Source organism: Drosophila mojavensis, unplaced genomic scaffold (genome assembly GCF_018153725.1).
Source record: "Drosophila mojavensis isolate 15081-1352.22 unplaced genomic scaffold, ASM1815372v1 contig_277, whole genome shotgun sequence".
Classification (NCBI taxonomy): Eukaryota; Metazoa; Arthropoda; class Insecta; order Diptera; family Drosophilidae; genus Drosophila; species Drosophila mojavensis.
This window is the reverse complement of record NW_025318822.1, coordinates 4,244,715-4,265,305: the sequence shown is the minus strand read 5'-3', so window position 1 is coordinate 4,265,305 and position 20,591 is coordinate 4,244,715. Positions and strand designations below refer to the sequence as shown.

At 34.5% G+C, this 20,591-nt stretch overlaps 1 protein-coding gene and 1 non-coding gene across 6 annotated transcripts in view; one reads left to right on the top strand and one right to left on the bottom strand.

The window, feature by feature from the left end:
• LOC6574314 (furin-like protease 1) overlaps positions 1–20,591 on the top strand; it is a 173,644-nt gene that overhangs the window by 48,087 nt on the left and 104,966 nt on the right. For 4 of the 5 annotated variants that reach the window (XM_032727990.2, XM_032727994.2, XM_032727992.2 and 1 more), the window contains exon 2: positions 13,898–14,001. The exons of the other annotated variant lie outside the window; for it this stretch is intronic. The gene's annotated coding sequence lies outside the window, so the exon portion shown is untranslated. The remainder of the gene's footprint in view (positions 1–13,897; positions 14,002–20,591) is intronic. 5 annotated transcript variants of the gene reach the window in all.
• Positions 164–234, bottom strand: Trnag-gcc. The gene has a single exon. It is a non-coding gene; the product is annotated as a tRNA-Gly (tRNA).

Here is a 20,591-nt window from a genome sequence, read left to right as displayed (position 1 = left end):
ACATGTACAACTCTGTAAATTCATGTTCATGTTGAAGGCATTTTCATATTATAGAACATGAAAATATAAAATAACAGTAATTAACAGTAACAGTAATTTTTTACTTAATATAAAAATACTGATATGCATCAGTAATTTTATACTTAATATAAAAATACTAACTTGCATCGGCCGGGAATCGAACCCGGGCCGCCCGCGTGGCAGGCGAGCATTCTACCACTGAACCACCGATGCTTGTTTATGATTTTGGTATTTCTTTTATTTAATTTTTAATCAAATTCCTATCGTAAAATTAATAAGGCAACTTATGTATATACGTATTTGTTGTTGCTCCCAGTTTTTTGTGAAGACTGTGATTATGTGATTCATACAAATACATACGGAACTACATACATGGTTGCCGATAAGACAAATGAATTGCTTTTAAAATAGACCTAGAAACCGTCAGTCAATTGATAAGCTTTGTGAAGTAAAGTTGAATAATAACATTTAAATCTTAATGACATTTCTATCACATACATATATTATTTATTGCGTGCAGCTGGAATCATTTCCACATAAATTTTTAAATTGCCTTATTATATATTTACAGCTTAATGGAATTCAGTCGTTATAAAAGCATATATAAAATCTTTGCTTTGAATACTTAAAAGCTTTCATATATTATTTGACTAATTCTTAAATTAAAATTGTCCACGGCAAATGTCATTTTATACCTCGTTCTCTCTCTACGAATTATACATAAAGTTATTAAATTTATTACGTACCTCAAAAACTTTTTGCATGCGCTTATGCAACTTAAATATAATTACGCTAATTGCTGCACAGCGATAAAAAGGCAACGGCAACATGATAAAAAGTACAGCAATTTAAAAAATAGCATCCACAAGTTGCACAATAAAAATTAAAAGAAGAGGAAGACTATGCGTAAATTGCATGAATCATGATAAGAGACAAAATGAGCGATAGCGCACCAGACGGAGAAGCAAAACAAAACAAAATTGGCAACGAAATGCAAGAGAACAAACATTAAAACTAATTAAATTCCAAGCAAATAAATTAATAATAAAACAAAAAAGTAAAAGAAAAATACGTGAAATAAATTCCAGCTAGGGAATTTCATTTAAATGTAAATGAGCATAAAGTGTAGGACAATACGAAAACAGGGCGGGCACACAAACCACACCAAAGCCCATCCGCAAAGCCAACATGCCGGCTCTTTATAGAAAGGTGTTAGCCCAGCTGTTAGCAGCTTTTTGGCTAATTTGTACTTAAGTTTTTAACACTCCTTGAGAGTTAGTTTAATGGGTATTATGGATAAATGTAAATGCAGGTAACAAGAGCACAAGTGAAGAGAGATTTCTAAGAGTCCTTGGAAATTTTAGATCAAGAGCATTAGTTATCGACATATAGGAATAGCATATTAATAGATATTTCCAAGGAATAATAGTTATTGCCTGGAAATCTGTAAATCCTCCCTAGGGCAACTCTGAGTCCGGCACTCTCGACAATTGCAGTGGATTGTTGGCCAAAACACGAAAAGTCTACTTAAAGTGCGCCTCAAATCTGCATAATTAGAATGTTGGTCATATATGTCGTTCGAGCCTTGTTGGCCAAATGGGCAAAAAGGCTAATGGCAAATGGCAAACAGCAAATGGCAAATGACACTAGGAGCCGACAGAAAGTTGTTGTTGTTGTAATTATTGTTGTTGCTGTTGCCATTATGCGATGGCTTGTTAAGTCAATTGCGTAATTAACTTGCGCTGGCAGACACAACACAGCAAATACATATATGTAAATATACATATATACGTATATCTATATATATGAATATATGTATGTAAGTACTACTATATGTGTATAGAGCCGTCTAGGAGTACTCTTTACTCTAGCTAATTGAAATTGGTCTGTAAACTCATGAGCAACTTAAAGTGAACTGAAACTGCAACTAACAAGGGAACCCTACTAACCTAATTGTTTCGTTAATCAAGCATTAGTTTTAAATAATTAATTAATATTGTGTTTTGCAATTTTGTGTTTTGCAATTTTATTTAAATATAATTTGAATTGCACTCTTATAACATGTATATGCTATTTTATATGTCTTTTTAATATCTTTGTTTCTATTTAAATTATACTCTTTATTTCTCTAAGTGTACCTATAAGAGCTCGTCATATGCCCTAATATTCCAGTTATTCATAATCTTTCAAACAAAGGGTATATTTGGCTTGTGGCAAGCTAATGAAAGTAAAGCAAGATTTAGTGTGAGACAAATATGATATTTTTATTTATTTACTTAAAAGATATTGAGAAAGCTAGAGTCAACTAAAAATAAATAGCCTACAAAAAGTACAGCAAATAATGACAATAATAAATGTAAATGAAATAAAAACAATATAATAGAAAATGACATTTCTGAAAATATAAAAAATATTGTACTATTTTCAGCTTAAATTTATTTAAATCTTTGGATGCCAGATTACCTTATTCTCAAGACTCATGAGATTTGCCTTTGCTTACTCATATGCTTATTCTTCATATTTAATACATACTCTTCTATTCTTTCGTACGGACAGTTGTGTTATAGCTCTTCTCTTCCTGTAGATATACGGTATATCCGAGTCGAGTTATCTAATTCGCAAGAAACTCTACATTAGCTTAACTAATGTGCCACGAGATGCACTTGCTTCTACGGTCTGTCATTTGCATTTCCATTTTGCGGCTGAAAGAAAAAGGGAGAGAGAGACAGAGAGACAGAGAGAGGGAGAGCCGAGAGATGGTTTATTTCAATACATTGAGCGAATGTTCTCTGACAGATGCCTAGCTCATGGTGGTGCACACCAGCAACACATAAGTTGACTATGCTGCACCACTCGACAGTAGTTGAGTAAATGTGTCGTATATATGTAATTGTATATATGTAATATATTATATGGGTTACTCTGTTGTTTCAATTAATGTAGAACTCAAGCATTTTATGCAATGATGTCCATTAAGACCTTTCATTGCTTGCATAATTAATTACAATTATTAAATTAATGCATTTATTCGACTTTTGATACTAACATATTATCAATCACAGCAATAATTAATTTTAAATATTTTTATTTATTTTTTTGCAGGTAAGTCGCTTTAAGAACGAGCTGAAAGCCGGGCAAATGGTAAATGGAATGATATAATTAATTATATTAACGCCAAGAACTGACAAATGCGGCAAAGATACGGAAAAATCTTAGTCAAAACACTTTCAGATTTAAAACACGAAATGAAAAGAAATATTTTTGAAATTCTTAACAAAAAGCAGAGATAAGTTAAGTGCATAAAGTCAGAAGGCAAAGGCAAAACATAATGCTAAAAAATATGTTCTGAAAGTGTAAGGGAAACTTTGCAAAAAATAGTTCCCGAAATTACTAAGAATTTTTGTTGCACAGCAGCAGACAAAAAACGCAGCGTGTAAAGTTTGTGAAAACGTTATAAAGAACCTTGTGTTATAGTATACATATATATTATGTTCTTGAATAAGTCCAAGCTAAGAAACGAGCAACAATTAAAAAATTCTGAGAGATTATAAATTCCAAATATTATATTTGTGCATTTAATTTTATTTATTTATTTATTTTTTTTTTTTTTTAAAGTTTCAATCATGTGGTTCCAAGAAAAAAAAATATATATAATAATAATAAAATGGTTCTAAGTATAACTCATCGTCACACACTCTCAACTCACATGCTCTCAACTAGTAACAATCAGAACGATTCATGCCAATACGCTAGAATTCTGGCTTATCAAATGCGGGTCATTTCGCATGTACATGCAAAATATTTGTGCTGCCATTTTATATATGGCAATCACGAGATCTGGAGAGCAATATAGGAAATAGGTCTATTAGCATGTTCCAATGAATTACAGTCTAGTCAGCGTGTGTACCACGGTAAAAGTGTCGTAACTGTAATTTTCTATATAGGTGGATATATCAGAGATGCGAGTACCCGACTTTGGTCACGCTCAATGCTACTTAGCTGCATAATGATAATTTCCCCGCGGCAATTATAAGCAAATATAAAAATAAATAAACTCAAGTCCTATAACATTTTTGTTTAGCAGCTGAAAAAGCTGACGTTGATGTGTGAAAATTTAAATACCCTAACAAATAATATATATTCTAGCTTTATCTGATTTCTATATGCGGCATTTCAAAGTTTATTGTTCTTAAGTTTGGATTAGTGGATTTTCTAATTTTATAAAATGCATTTTAGGTCACTTACATATACATATATTGAATATATATGAGATTTATGTAGGAGTTTTATTTAGGGTTCATTTGGATATTTTACGATTTTTATAAACGAGTCACTCTATCCACCATCATGTGCTTCCCAAGTCATGCTCACGCGCTAAGATACTCTCTAAGTGCAAATATATTATTAGGAAATATTTTCGATTAGCATTCAATCGAGTGCATCTAACTGTAATTGAGAATCATCGCACCTGTTAATTGTTTTGCTCCAGTTCAGGCTGTTGCCCCCGCAAACTCCGCACAACGGGCAGCACTTAGCGGCTCTTCATTAGTTTGCTCTAAATTTGTCACAGTCTTTTGGGAATGATGCCATAAATCTAACATTTAATATGGCTCATTAGCATGCCATTTGTGCGTAAATTGAAAAATTATTTCGCAAACTGATTGGCTGTACATAACTATCTACTGTCTGTGAGTGTGTTCGTGTGTATGTGTGTGTTTGTATCTGTGAGATACTTTTTGTTGGTTGGTTTGTCAGCCAGCTAAATCAGTACTCTACCAATTTGTGCTCTTCATTAGCGACGCGCTAATGTGTTTGGTCAACGGCGCTTCGTTTATATGGATGTATTTTCATGCATTTTTCATGTTGTTTATCTCATCTCGTGGATTTGTTAATTGCACTCTGATTACACCATTCCCTATACACCGCAAAGTTCAGCAACCTTATAAGCTTGTTGTTCCACTTATCTGCAAAGAAATTGTAGGAAATTATGATGTTGTTTTCAAGTGCGACTGGAGCGTAAAGAAATGTGGATCATGCCAACGTTGATTGAGTTACAAATGTTCGTCATTTGATGGGAATGTTAATATTTGAGTTTAGGTTTATCAAGTAAAATCATTGAAATTTAGCTTAAGACTTTTCTTATGGATAGTAAATGCAAATCAGATAGCTTTACTGGCATATTAAAAAATACTTAATTAAACCAAAATAAAGATTAAATTTTCCACAGCTGTGCATAAAAAACACTTCCCAGTTTGCTTATCAGCTAAGATAGAATTTATTTTAATTGTCCCGCCCGATAAGATGCTAGATAGTTGGTTGCGCAACGGGCGGTTAACTAACTGTCTAAATAAACATATATTACACTCGATATGTGTGCCTCGACTCGACTGTAGAGCTCAGCCTGCTGAAGCAGCTGTTGCTGCAATTACTTTTTCTCGTGTTTATTGACTACAATTCATTTAGGTATATAGTATTTGATTGGGGGGACTTTTTTAATTGGCGGTTATGTAACACAGTTCACAGGGCTCGCAACGTTTTCATCGGAACTCTCATTATATGCAATTGATAATCAGAAATTTCAGAACATTAATTACAATGCACCCGTATTATTTACTTTTATATTTTGCAGAGGGGCTTTCACTACAGATTCGCAGTACTACTTAGTTGTATTTAGCCGCTTCTAACAGTCGGTTCAGCTATAAGGGCACAGATTTCCAAGTTATTGTTATTGTTTTTACATAAGATAAGCATCAAGGCAAACTGAAAAGCAAATGAATTATTAATAATAATAAAAAATTATATGTACATAAATAATAAACAAATTGCTGATTAAGAAAACGAGTGCCCAAAGGGCTGCCAACTTAAGTTTAAAAAGGCAAGTCGTGAGAGTAGAAAACACAGCTCATTAAATAAATGAGAAAACCTCCAAGAGCAGCGAAATTTTAATAAGGTAAAAAATTAATGCTATGGGAAAAAAATTCATACAAATTATAGAGAAAAACTTAAGTTTTTCTTGCAGTTATTTTTTTTAAATTTACCTCGAGGCATTTCCGCTTCATTGACCCATTTAAAAAGCTAAAAATATAATTTCTATATAATTTTGTGCATAAATAATTAAATAAATTTGTGTGTGCAAGAAGAAAATTTAAAGCAAAAGTTTTAGCATATGTATGTAGTATTTAAAAATATATATGTGTATAAAGTACTTATTCTCCTACACTTACTTCAGGTGAACTATGCTCTAATTAATTCCGCCTAAAATTAACTAAGCATAATTAATGACAATTATTTTCAGGTTAGACTACAAGCCATTGCGATAATCGTGTCTTCGCGAACAAGTAGAAATATAATAGCACTCAATTTATAAGAGACAGCTTCCGCTTCAGCATTGACATTCAATTGGAAGCATAAATAAATAACACCACGCAAAAATGTTTAAGTAATTCAAGGTTAACAAATTCAATGTTGAGTTATTTTTGGCAGTTGAAGTGCTGAAATAGTTTGCCCCTTGAGATGTCTCTCCCTCTCACTCTATATATACAGATATTTGATATATATATATATATATATATATATATATGTCTTGGCTGCTTGCTGTTGCCCAGCTTTTTTTTTTTATTTGAATAAAATTTGATGCGCTTGAAGCGCAGACGAACAATTAAATGACTGAAGAAGTGAACGGACCATGAAACGCATTTCAATGTCAATGAACATGCAAATGAAACCGCAGATAACTCAAGATTTCATATATATATATAAATACATGTATTTGTTTGTTTATATATATAGACTATATACCATAATATATATATGGCAATCCGAGAGGTCAGCGCTGTTTCTGATTTGATTGAATTGTGTAACTTGAAAGCAACCAAAAATTTGAAAATATAAAAAAAATTAATACTTAAATAAATCAGCCTCGTGGCCAGCATTAAAGAAGCAGCAGCTAGTTGAGTTCAGTTGCTGCTGGCGCTCTTTTGAAGTTGCGGCATTTTCTGTACATATATGTATATATATATATATACATACATACATACTTGCATTATAAATACATATATTTTAAAGATATGTCGGTATCTCTTTGAGTTGTGCTCGCCTTGAGTGCCTGATTATAGCCATATATCTATGGCCATAGCTTTGATCTTTTGAGTTGCTTTCACATGCTGACTTTTAACAGAACATTCATAATGCTTGGAGTGCAATTACAGTTGTCAGATGTTAACTGAATTGAAATATATATGCAGCATCACTTAAAAATACTACTCTTTAAATATTTACTATCTGCAAGAGAATCTGAAAAGCTTCTCTTATCATCATGCTAACTTTTGAGTTAAACAAAATTAATATATTACAATGCCTCGCAGTGTCCGAGATCTCATTTGTGAGTTTAGTCTTAAAGATCTGAAGCTAATCTCTTTTATAGCGATTGCATTTGCATCTGATGTTAGAGATTGCAGTGTTTTTGTTAAAATCGAATTTGTAGGGCTAAAAACATGCAAAAGAAATGAGAAATTGTGGTAGCAAATCGAGTGAGAAAAGAATTTCCATATGACCTGCTTTACTTTTGGTTACAGTTCAATTGAGTGGGGCATATGCATAACAGCTGTGTTCATCAAACGCCCATCCAGGCCAGCCTGGGGGCATTTGAATGTGTGTGTGTGTGCGTACGTGTGTGAGGGAGTGAGGGCATGTGGTTAATGCGGCCAACAGAGCGCTCTCTCTTCAGCATTTGCAGCAAAGTTTTCATGCTTTGTGCCTGATTTTAATTTCAGTTGCCTTTGATGCCTTCATCTCAATTCAATTTATGCACTTTGCACTTACACAACTCTTGGATGCAGCTCTGCCACTTTTTACATCGATATTCTCAATTTCCTCCTAGGCTGGGCCAAAGGCCATAATGCTAAATGCGAAATGCGAAATGATGCATTGCAAGTGCAACCGCATGTCGAGTCGTTCAGGTGTTACAAATACTCTGCTGCTTCTCTTGACCGAGTTTTGGTATTTTGCTACTAACTCGTCCCAGTTGGCGACTCAAATGTCTGTTCATTTTCAGCTTAGGCACTCTCACCTGTCGAGCGCTGTTCAGGTTGTTTAAGCAAAAATTTAATCACCATAATTGACTTGTCAGAGAATTGTCAGCTTTGGCTTTGGCATGTAAGTAAATTCATGATTCAAATTGTCGAAATGTAATTTGCATGTGGTTGGTAATATTTTAGGAAAATGTTTAGATTATCATTTCAGTTTCTAATTAACTTTAAAATACTTAAAGTGCATGTTTAAGCTTACTTCAGTTTATTAAGGGACTTCAGTAAATGAAATTCGCCATAGGAATTTAGCACAGCTGTTATAAGGCTAAGAACGAACAACTATTTATAGCCATGTGAATCATAGATTTGATCGGCTGCTTTATGGAGTCTGTGTTAATAAGATAAGTACGAAAATGTGCAACTCCATTGCACTGTTTAGCCGATTATGTTGGGTCACAATGGAGTTAGCGAGCACTGCGGCTGACTTTACAGACGCCCCTCTGGCAAACAAAACACAATAATGGTTGACAATAAACTGCCAAAAGCTGAATGCCGAAAAAAGCAATTTCGCATAAAAGCCACAGCAGACAAAACCAGAGAAGCTGCGGCAGCTTCGCATTCAAATGGGGCGCATAACAGCCGCAGATTCATTCCCAATGACAGACAGTCAGACATATGAAAATAATGTGCGTGGTGGAACATTTTCACACACACACACACACACAACACCCATACAGAGAGAGAGAGAGAGAGAGAATACCCTGAACACACACAGTACAACATAGCACAGCACTGAAATATCCGTACAACAAATAACTTGTCTCTGTTGGCCAACCAAACGGTCGAGCGACCGAACGGCCGAACGGTCGAATGGCCAAAAAGAATGTCCATTGTCAAATGGTAGGACAAAGCCAAAAATCTCATACGTTTTGTCCTGGCTGCGAAATTAGCATACATGTGGCAATGGGAAAGCAATGGCCAAAGCACAACACAAGCTCCGAGCACAGACACCCCAACAACATGCTGAGCCACCCTAATTTGGGTTAAACACAGTTTACATTGCAACCGAAGGCATTTGCGTAAGCAAATGTCAGCATGCTTGGCCAAAAGCATAATTTAATTGTTTGTCAATCAATGCGAATGCGAATGCAGATGCAGAGATGCATATATATACATTTATATGGATAATTATAATACTAACCACAGCTAATTGAAGCTACACTGTGCAACAGAAAGGGTTATTTGGGTGTAAATTGCTTTTATCTGTTTGCGGTTGAACAAAAATGCCAAAACAAAACAAAAATAAGGAAACAGATTTAAATAATCTGCATGTCTGTGTGGGAATTTGGGGGAGTTGGCTTGCATTTTACAACCCTTAATCCTGAACCCCATTTGGCAGTTGCACCCCCCCACCTCTACCCCAAAAAAGCTCTGGTCGCACGCTTGCCCCATGCGAAGGGCAACATGTTTTGCGGTTAAAGCCACAATTAAGTGACTTGTCAATTGGTTTGTCAATTGCCAAGTGTGTGTGTGTGGGTGTGTGGGGTGTGGGTGCGGAATTTATGAATTACTTCAAATTAACTAAGAGTTATGAAAGTGTTTGCTTGTTTAGAGGATTACTTGGCTTAGCTGGTCAATTGTCATTTGAGTATAAAAAAGTAGAAAGTAAAAATAAGAAATTGAAATCATTTCGACTTGAAGATACTCTGAATATCGTAGGAAATGTTAAGGTCGATTTACCATTTCATTTCGATTTCACAGAAGTGTCAAAGCTATCGATTATTTGAAGTGAATTTGATAAGCGTGTCTTATATTTTTTGTGAATTTTCGTGTCGCTTGTTGTTATGGCCTCAGTATTTGACGCGCTCATGCATGCAAGCAGACGGGTAGATAGACAAAGACATAGATAGATTGAAGGCAGACATACGCACAGATGCAGACAGAGAAATAGATTGACAATCAAGACTCTAGATTGATGAACTGACAGAGCTGAATTGATTAAGCTGCAGGTTTTGCGATCAGTTTATGGGAATATGATGTATGATATATAAATATCAAAAAATAAGTAACTGTGCATCAGCCAGGATATAAAAGAAGGTCTACTAGTCAAAGAAAAATCCAAGTAAACATGACTCATTATTATTATATTATTTTTTTATATCATAACTCATAGCTTAGAGCATTAAGTATATTAAATTAAACAAGCTTATTACCTAGAACAATTTAGAAATAATAAATTATGTAAGCCTAATGCACCTATCGAACTAACTATTAAGGAAAGATTTATATAATCAATGACAACCATAAATATTTGATGGAAAACTGAACCTAAGAAGCGGAAATATATATTCATAAAATAGAAATAAAGCAATCATCGAGGTCAAACAAGCGTCATTAATTCCATGAGAGATTCGATGCACTTTAAATAATTATTTCATTTGTCTGCCCTAAATAGATAAGCGTATAAAATGTTTACAAATGTAATTATAGTGGAGGGAAAACTGGTGTTGCGTTTGAATTCATTTATATTTAAGCTTTTGAACATAATGTCGCAGAGCTTTATAAATACTTTGGCAGACATTTATAGAATTTGCCACGTCAATATCTGAAAATATTAATAATGTTTACACGGCTGCATAAAAGTCGACCGCAAAATTGTGATATTTTGTGCAACATTTTGTGGCAACATTGTTGTTGCATAATCCATTTGGGGCAGCATTCGTGTGTGTGGGTGATGTGGCAAAAACGCAACGGCTATTTGTTTAGACAACAGGCAGAGGCCAACGGAGATAAGCTCGGCCAAGCCCATGGCATAAAATAACAATGGCTGTCATATTTGCACAGCGATGTCCTGTGCACAGAAGCTGTCCAGTGAGTTGGTACACCTGCTTCTTCTTGCCACCCATCGCCGCAACGCTCAACGCTGTGTTAAGGCTGTGCACTAGTTTGGGTCCTTTGTCAAAATGCGGCTTAAAATATTTTGTGTAAACATTTTTACGACAGGTGCATGAAACGTTGACAGCAGGCCCTAAGTGAGTGTGTGTGTTCGAGAGAGTGTGTGTGTATTAGTGTCAAGTTGTCATCTGTGGATATTACGTATACGGGTCTACTATGTGGCATATGAATATCCATGCATTGTTGTAGTGCCTAAAACCCGTTAATGAAAGCAGCTCGGCTTAATGGAGATTTATTGCTTTCCACCTGTACACCTATCAAATGTTGTTGTTGCTATCCCTGATGTCTTTCTGTCATTTGTGTAAAAATTTTCACCCACTATCACTGTGACCAAATCATCAGGTTCGTGTCTATTTTTATTATTTTTTTTTTATTGCTATTTTCATCGTTAATCTGCGCTTAGCCCCAAATGGAAAAAAATGATTTATTAGCCACGGCCCGAACTGCCATTTGGAGTGTGATAAGGCTCGTTGTGTTTGATGTGCCGTGTTCTATGTGTATACCGGAAATAGTTGTAGTCGGGAGCGTTAAGCAGCTAACACGCAGCCGATTATCACAAGCGCATCGAATGATCTGAATTTGACGTCATAGACATCATTGAAAACATATTTTGTTTACATAGTTATTTGATATAGTTAGCAAAATGGTATTTCCACTCTTTCTACCTCATGCATCTATATATGTAAATATGATTCCATGTTTTATTCTGAGCTTTGTAACCGCAAAGGCTAAAATAAAAAAAAAAAGCTTAAAAACTTGTTATGAAAGTTCTTCAAAACCACAATTTGCTCTACTTTATGTAATGCATGAAGTATTTCTAAGCCATAAATTATATGAAAATTAATTGTGGTTTTGAAGCTCTCTTAATATTATAGTTGGGTATATATTAAATTTGTTAAGCTACCTTATGTGGCTACGCGGCGAATGAAGAGCTCGAGGCAGACATTTTGTGATTTGTGATAACAATAAATTTAGCTCTAGGCAAATATTCCAAATACAATATTGTGAGATACAAGTTCATGACAGCAAATAATATTAATTAAGTATGACAGGTTTATCCTTTCAGTTGATTCAATTGAAATCCTTTGCCAGAGTCAAGCTGTGTCTTTAACATGTCAATCAGTGTAACAGTGTAAAAGTGCCAAAAGCAAATGCTCATTAGCTATTCAATTCACACCCAATTTCATTTGCATTTGCACAACAATAACAAGGGCATGCTGAAGGGGCAGAGCCAATGTTAGGGAATGTTAAAGAATACTAGACGGGAATGGGGAGAGATTCTCTTTCACTAATTAGTACAGAGCAGCAATTAGCAGTAATTAAATCATATTCAAAACATGGCTGCCTGCTGTGCTCTGAGCTCTGTATTCTGTTTATTTATAAGCAACGCCAAGGACTTAGCCACACACCGGCGTAAACTTTAGCGATTTGCTTTTGACCTGCCACAAGACGAGCCAAATGAATGACAGGCAGACAGAATGACAGACAGAATGACTGACTGAAAGCGAGGCAGAGCAGCAGCAACTCGCAGCAAGTTGGAACCGAATGTCCTGGCTGGGTGCACCCAAGCGGCGTCCACTTGACACACATAATCGCTAGCAAGCAGCCCCTAACCCTCCACTCATACTCAAACCCCAACAAAGCTCGAATCCAACTCGAATCCCAAGCGCAACCCAATCCAACCCTCTCTCAAGACGTCGAGTCAACAATGCGCCAGGCTGCTTCTGTTTTGGGTGGTTTGCCTGCCTGGTTGTTGTTGGTTTAGGTTTGAGTGCCGGTTGCTGGGTCGCTTCTGGGGACGCTGGATCGTAGCTGTGTGTGTGTGTGTCTGTCTGTATTGCTTTTGGCGTTCGTCTGTCGCGTTCCGGTTGCGGGCAACACCTTTTTACCGTGCCAAGCAAAGGATTTTCCACGCTGCAGATAAAATCGTTCACCGCAAAACTTGTGCGAATTTTTTCTTTACTTTTTTCAAGCGGTTGCCTTTTTTCCTCCTTCTTTTTATGCTATGTAGTTTTTTTTAGATGTGTGCTGTGGGGTATATTGGCTGACGCATAGATAATTATCAATATATGTGATATAAATAATTTTAAGACACAAGAGAGAGAGAGAGAGAGAGAGAGAGAGAGAGAGAGAGAGATAGATAGATAGATAATTGGCGAAAAATAAATCTCAGCTGCTTACTAATAAATAAATAAATAAAATAAATAAATTAAATTAATTAATATTAGGTTTTTTCATTTTTTAACTTTTTTTCAGGCTTATGTATTATCTTTGTTAGTTATGTCAAATAAACTATATTGGTATATACCTCATATATATGTACATAGGCATATACTTAAAATAAAGGCAACCCCTTCTATCTAAGGGATATGTTATAGCCACCCCTAAATTCTATTACTCATGTGTTTATGCTTGACATTTAAATTCCTTGCTTATTGAGTGTAGCACCTTTTGCAATAAAATCTGGCTTTAATGTGCTGCTGGAAGCTTGTGTTAAGTCTTGCTTTAGTCGAGGTATTACCCAGATATAAGTATATATCTTATATCTGTGTGTGTGTTCGACACACACAAATTAAGTGCTTAAACGACTTGTCATAGCGCTCATCGATGGTTACTTGAAAGCCATAAGTAAACAAACAAATGAATGCTGAGAAATGTGTGCCTTAATTTCGCCATGAAATATCCAAATGAAAATAAACATTAACTTGTTTTGCTTTCTTTTCCTGTTTTTGGGCCTTTGGGCGCAACTAGCACAGCAAATAAAACTAATTGAGTGCCCAGCTTGCTTAGCTGTGTATATACTTTACTCCACTACATATCGTACATTCGTACATATACATATACATCTATACATATTATGTACAACTTATTTACCATGTTTCTTATCTTTGCAGTCAAGTCAGTTGGGCGTCTGGCGTCTGGCATCTGGTTTCTCAAGTTTCCTCTTGTTGTTTCTTTCTCCGGCTTGTGCACGCACACACACATGCACACATAAAATGTAAGTGTTAATTTATGCGCTAGCATACTTTTCGGCGTTAGCCAACACATAAACAGCATATAAATATATATGCTGTAACAAAGTGTTTGGTTATATATATAAAAATAAACTTTTTGTATCTGCCAAATGATTTTCAATGACTTTGCGAATTTGTTAAATTGCTAAATTGTCCATTTGGGTCCATTTTAAGCAACATTTAAATTTCAATAGCTGTCGTCAGTTTAAATGGACAGAGTTCTTTGACAGCATTTTATTAAGTATCTCAGATATTTCTTTCTTCTTGTCTTGGATCGTTTGTCTTGAAATGAATTTACTAATTGATTTAATTTCAGAACTTTGTGCTAAGAGCTTTTTAAACATTTTTTTTTTATTTGTAATTAAAATGGATTTTGTCTTCTGTTGTTTCTTATTGTCGGTAGAATGATTTGCTTATTCAAAAAATATATATACTTTAGTTTCTTCAAATATTTGTATAATCATTTTTTGCATATCCTTCATATTAAAATGAATTTCCATCTTTCTTTTTTGAATAAATTTGAGCATATATTTGCTGTTGTCTGTGTTGATTTGCATTTATTCAGCGGGACGAATAATATTGGTCGCCGTTCGTGGTAAAATCAAGAAAAGTGAGATGAAAAATGAGATAAAATGAGCTAAAATGAGAAAAGTAAAGTGTTTTTTTATCACTTCAGTCCTTAGAGAACCATTTCATTATGCATAATATGAACATTTTTTGTTGTCTCTTATTTTGCTTGCGTTGCGAGAATTGCCTCAATCTATATTTACATAAAAAATGCAAATATTGCGGCACTATTTTATATTAGTTGTGTTTGGCTAGCCAAGTCGAGAAATCCATTTGGCTTATTGTCAGCTATTTGACAGTTGATAAACACATCATCAAAATAGTAGATAATGCTTGCATACATACATATCAATATATATGTATGTATATAAGCAGAAGTCGAGCTCTATGCAAAGCTTGTACGTTGCCTAACTTTTGACCTCTACTGTCAGCTGCCTCAATTTCAAATCAAATTTCTTTTGCCAACAATTTATTTTTATGTATGAATGTATGTATGTATGTATGAATGTGTGTATACTTTATTTGACTGCACAAATATTTGCCTTCAACAATAACAATACCAAAATAATAATAACAACAACAATGTTGGCGTTGACAAGCCGGCCAAGAAACGAACAACGACAACATTTGACATTCTGTTTTTATTGGTGTTGTTGTTGTTGTTAGCCTGTTCCATTCGTCCTTTTTCGACTGACTCGCTCTTCCTCCCACTTAGCCCATCTCCCTTTCACGCTAACTGTCATCCGTTTGGCAAAAAAATTATTTTTAGTTTTTGTTTTTGCGACAACGTTGACATCGGCATTGTTTTTGTGTGCGCTTATACTCTGTATAAAATAGCATAGGGTATTTGATTCATAAGAGCATTAAAGTGTCATAAGGAACTGTTTGGATTGCATTTTAACGGACAATGAAATTTTATTCAAAAAAAAGTTTTTAAATTAAATAGCTAAAATATTTTATATAAATAAATAGATGTTACGATTATCATCTCAAATCATTATCATCATCATCATCATATAACTGATAATAGGTAATGTCAGAGTCAGTCTCTCTGCGTTAGTTAATTCTGTCATTGTAGCAATGGATCTCTACCATGATGGCATTCTAAAAGTATTTAAGGATTTGTTGCTTTATTTTTAGCTCTTCGCCAGTTTTAATTTTATTTGATATTTATTTTTATTTTTAAAGCCGTTACCATCCCAAACGCGTAAATCCCGTTTGGCACATAATAAATGAATTGGCTTAGCTTCGCACATATCAGCATGAAAATGCGCTTTGAAGGATTCAATTATGCCAAGTGAACTGCGAAGTTTTTGCATATAAATATATATATAATGTTTCAAATGCTATACACTCTGTGTCAGATTTTAGATTATTGTTAGATATAAAATAATAAATAATAATAATAAAAAAATAAATAAAATTGAAATAATTTTGTATATTAAATTGTTCTTTAAATTATTACTTAAACATTTTTTATTTTATTTCCTAGCTTTACTTGTTTCCTTAATTTACTTGATAAATCTAATGATCTTATATGGGAATGTATGTAACTTTCAAGTAAGTGAGTTCCTCGCAACAAAGTATTTCGTAATCTCATGCTCTCCAAGGAGCAAGCAAGAGCGAAAGAGATATAAGGGCGAATAAAATGCTCTACATAATCTAGAGTTATATATGTATATGTTTTGCGCGTACTGAAACAGGAATTCACGTTTTCGCGTGTTGTTGAGAACACTTTAGGGATTTGTTGGGCACGTGCCGCTCTTCGGAGTCCGCTTTAAATAATATTCATTGCTAATGTTACATATGGGTTAAATATTTGAGGTAACCGTAAGCCCGTTGGCGATTAAGTGAATCGCAGCTGACTAATGGCAAATGATTATGCTGAACAACAATGCGAGTAGACCCAAAAATAAAGCCCGGAGCCATCGCTAGTCATAAATTAGGGCAGCTAACTGGAAAGCAGCATGAAGAGGAAGCCGGAGGAACCAAAAACAAACTGCACGTAAAAACGTCTGTTTTACCTATAATTGGCCACATATTTTGTTGGTTACACGTTCTCGGCCAGGTAAGATGGCCCCAAAAATGTTAGCTCTGGCAACCGACACACAACTCGAATTTGTGGGCTTACACTGGGAGGGGTGGGGTGGTCGATAAGTTTGCCTTGTATTTGGCCAACTAGGCCACAGCAGGCTTATCAATATTTATATATATATTTTAGACACAGTGGGCACATCGAAATTGGCAAATGTGTGTGCTAAAAAGTGTCCCAGGTTGATGTTTGTTGTGCCAATCCTTTCTCGGCACAGCTCAATAATTTCCCAAATAAATGTTCTCTTATGGAAATGAGTTTTACGGAGATTTGCCAAGGAGGGCAATGCGAAATAAAAATAATGGCAGTTGGCAACACATACAGTAGGCTAAAGGAATGGATATAATATATTTTTAGGTCTACTCAAATGTAGCTGAAATTTAAAATGGAATCGCCATACATAATTAGACTTAAAAACAAAATTAAATACATTTGAAAATAAACAAAATTTATTTAAACTAAACAAAATGTATTTATTTTTCTTAAATAAATTTAAACTAAACTAATTTGAAAATATATATTAAAACTATTTAAACTAAATATATTTTTTTTATTTATTTTATTTTTTATATAAATTTAAACTAAACTTATTTGAAAATATATAAAACATCTAAAACAAATTTGTAATATTGGAGTATTATTGAAACATTTAGTTTGTCTCTTAAAAATTCAAAATAGAATGATTTTGAATTATTTTGATAATATTTATTCAAGTGAAAAGGAATTCAAAGGCCATTAACATAATATCTATATAAATTTATTATCTGTTATGAATTGAGAATTATTTGAGCTTATTTATAAATTGATTCAAAATGCTTAGAATTTGTTTTTAAGACCCGACTATTTAAATTTTAATAGTATAAGAATAATCATAACTATTTTAAGTATTGTGACGAATATAATAAAGTCCTTTTGCCTGGCAACGCACTATGAACTGAAAACACAAATAGGCATCTGCCTGACGGGATGTTTGTGGACATGTATGTGTGTGTGGCTGGTAAAGTAGAAAACGATGCAGTTGGAAAATAAAAAGCTAGCAATTCAATAGACGACACTCAAATTGCATGGCGTTGACATCCCAGGGTTCAAGAAGCCTCAACTCTGAAACATATTGGCAAATGTCGTTTTCTTGCAGCCGCTATAAAACAAACTCGGTCATAAAGATATGCAGACAGAGAGAGATAGATAGAGAGAGAGAGAGAGTGAAAAAGGGAGACAGTCAGCTATGCACAATGCAATTCTTATATTATGAAAGTTTACATAAATGTTTTCTCAGCAAATATCAACGAGTAGCTGGGAGTAAGGAGCTCAAGCAGGCTGACAACGTGACAGTCTGACAGTCTGAGCTGAAAATCGTCTTGCATTTTGTCATCCAGTCAGATCTGCACTTAAATTATATTTCTTTTTCCATTTCTTGTTATTTTTGTTTCCTTTCATTTGGCGAACATTTGTGTGTGTGAGTCGTATGATTGATTTCTGGTGTTTTTTGTTTTTTGATTAGTTTAAAGTGTGTAGCGGAAGCATAGCATAAAGGTTAATTGTGGAAAAAGTGTGGTTTATATATGTATGTTTATGATGTGTATATTAGTTGAACTATAAATATACATATATATATTTATTTAACATATTTATATTTATATTTAAATTTTGCAATTTGTAGATGTCAAATTAGGATTAGTTGTATATTATTCAAATTGACTACAGAATATATTCGGTTTTATTGATTTCATCAACAGATTTCTTCGACCACAATCAAAGCACAACTTCCACATATGGGTGTTATTTAAATTTTGTGTATTTTCTTAAATATAGTATGCTGAACTAAATGTGAAACTGTTTTGGGTAGAGTTGCAAGAGCTGCCTCAATTAAATAGCCTTTGGCTCTGACGCCAGATATACAAACAATCGAGATAGGCAGTCAGTCAGAGGGAAGTACATATCCTGTGCAGCCATTTTGTGGGCTGCAATACAATAATAAATATGGCCGCCACCTGTCAACCACCAACTGGTGTGCTCCTTAGTTTCGTTTGGCAGCTGCGACCTCGCCGCGATTGCCATGTGGGTCAGTCGCATACATATTGAAGTTTATATATGTATACACACATATATTGACCACGAAATGGCAAGCATACTCGTGGTTATTTCATAGCTCAAATGTGCCGGCATATAAATAAAATATTGTATTGTACTGCTATGTGGCTGGGTTCGGTCTCCATAAATGTTATACAAATAAAATGAAATACCGAATGGCAATTGGTCAAGGCAAGGCAATGAAGTGCGAACTAAAACAGCGGGAGATGCCATTAGCTAACAGCTGCTGTGTGTGTGTGTGTGTGTGTGTGAGGAATGGTGGGTTTCATACAAAATATATGAGTTATTCTAATAGATTTTCCTCTTTACTATTTCATTTCTAAATGCTTCTTATTGTTTCAAATCATAAGTTATATATGAAATTTTATATAAATGCGTCTAGTTTTATACTTAAACCTAAACATAGTTTTTATGAGCAGCAAAGAGTTACAGCTTTCAGCTTGCTGATGCTTAAAAGCCAAAGCTGATTACTTAAACGAAGCAGGTGCTGCAAGCTTCAAATTGTTAATGTGTTTCGTCATAAGCTCCAGCTTATTGTAGCACTTTGTTAAGAGTATTTCGTATGCTGCTCTGTTTATGCTATTCTGCAATTGAGCAATGCCCGTCCGATGTCTACAAAAGCAACAATTCGTGCAAATGTAACTTATTGTTGTTGCAAAAATGGGAAACAATATATTAATAACAGAAAAACAAAAAGGTTTATTGGCAGGGTCAAACGAACGCCATTTTGCCCAACCTACATTGTTTTTCGTTTGTTTCCCCTTTTTTTCGGTCCATTCAGGTGGGCTTCATTTATATAGTTGTTTGTACACATGCATATATACATATACATATATATTGGGAATGTTATTGAATGTATTGGCACAACAGAAATTTCCATGAACAATATACGCATTTCTACCAATATTTATTTATTTTTTAATCAATTCCATTTTATTATTGTTGCCTGCAACTAGCTCCGTAGATGGCCGCAAAATATTTGTATATTGATAAATTCGATGATTGAGTGCTTGAAAGTCGATGCTGTTGCTCTGGCGTGTCCTTTGTGCCAAGTTCTCTTTATTATTGGCGTAAAAAACAGGTTTCTGTTTATTTGCGGTACAAATGAAGTTGGTCGAAACCCAAAAGGCTTGGAAAAACATTCAGCTGTTCCGTGGCGAATGAACGCATGAATGGCTATTGTAAAGATCCTCGGGCAATTGTTGGACTTTTGTCGGATTTGGGCTTTAAGGATATGTACAAATTGATGTTTAGCCATTTTTTGTAAAGTGGCTTAAGGTGTAAATATGCAAATTACCTGTTGTGAATTGAAATTTGATATATGGAAAATGAAATTGTAATATTTATATCAAATAACTGTAACGCACTGTTTGCTGTTTGTATTCGTATTCAATCGCTCTCTTTCACCCTATTACTCGATATATCTCTCAGCAAGTGTCTTCGGTTCCCTTCGTTTTGGGTTTCGGTTGAGCGCTTGGAATTATTCGCTCTATTGACGAACATCGATTAGAGAGCGATACGATTGAGGCTCGCACATAGAGGATCATCCTTTACTCTCACATACACATGTACACACTTACACTTACATAACGTATGGTGAACATAACCCTGGCATACGTACCAATACGTACGAATTTTTGCTTTTATAAAATTCATTTAAATGGATGGAGAATACTCAGAGGGGAAAATTTTTTCTGCACGATCACGAATGAACTTGTCGGAGAACCAAAAAAATCGGTTGCTCTCTGAGTTTTTTTGTCGAAGTGTGAGTGAAAGACACTTAGAAATGTGTAAACAAATTGATCGATTATTAAAATATGAGCA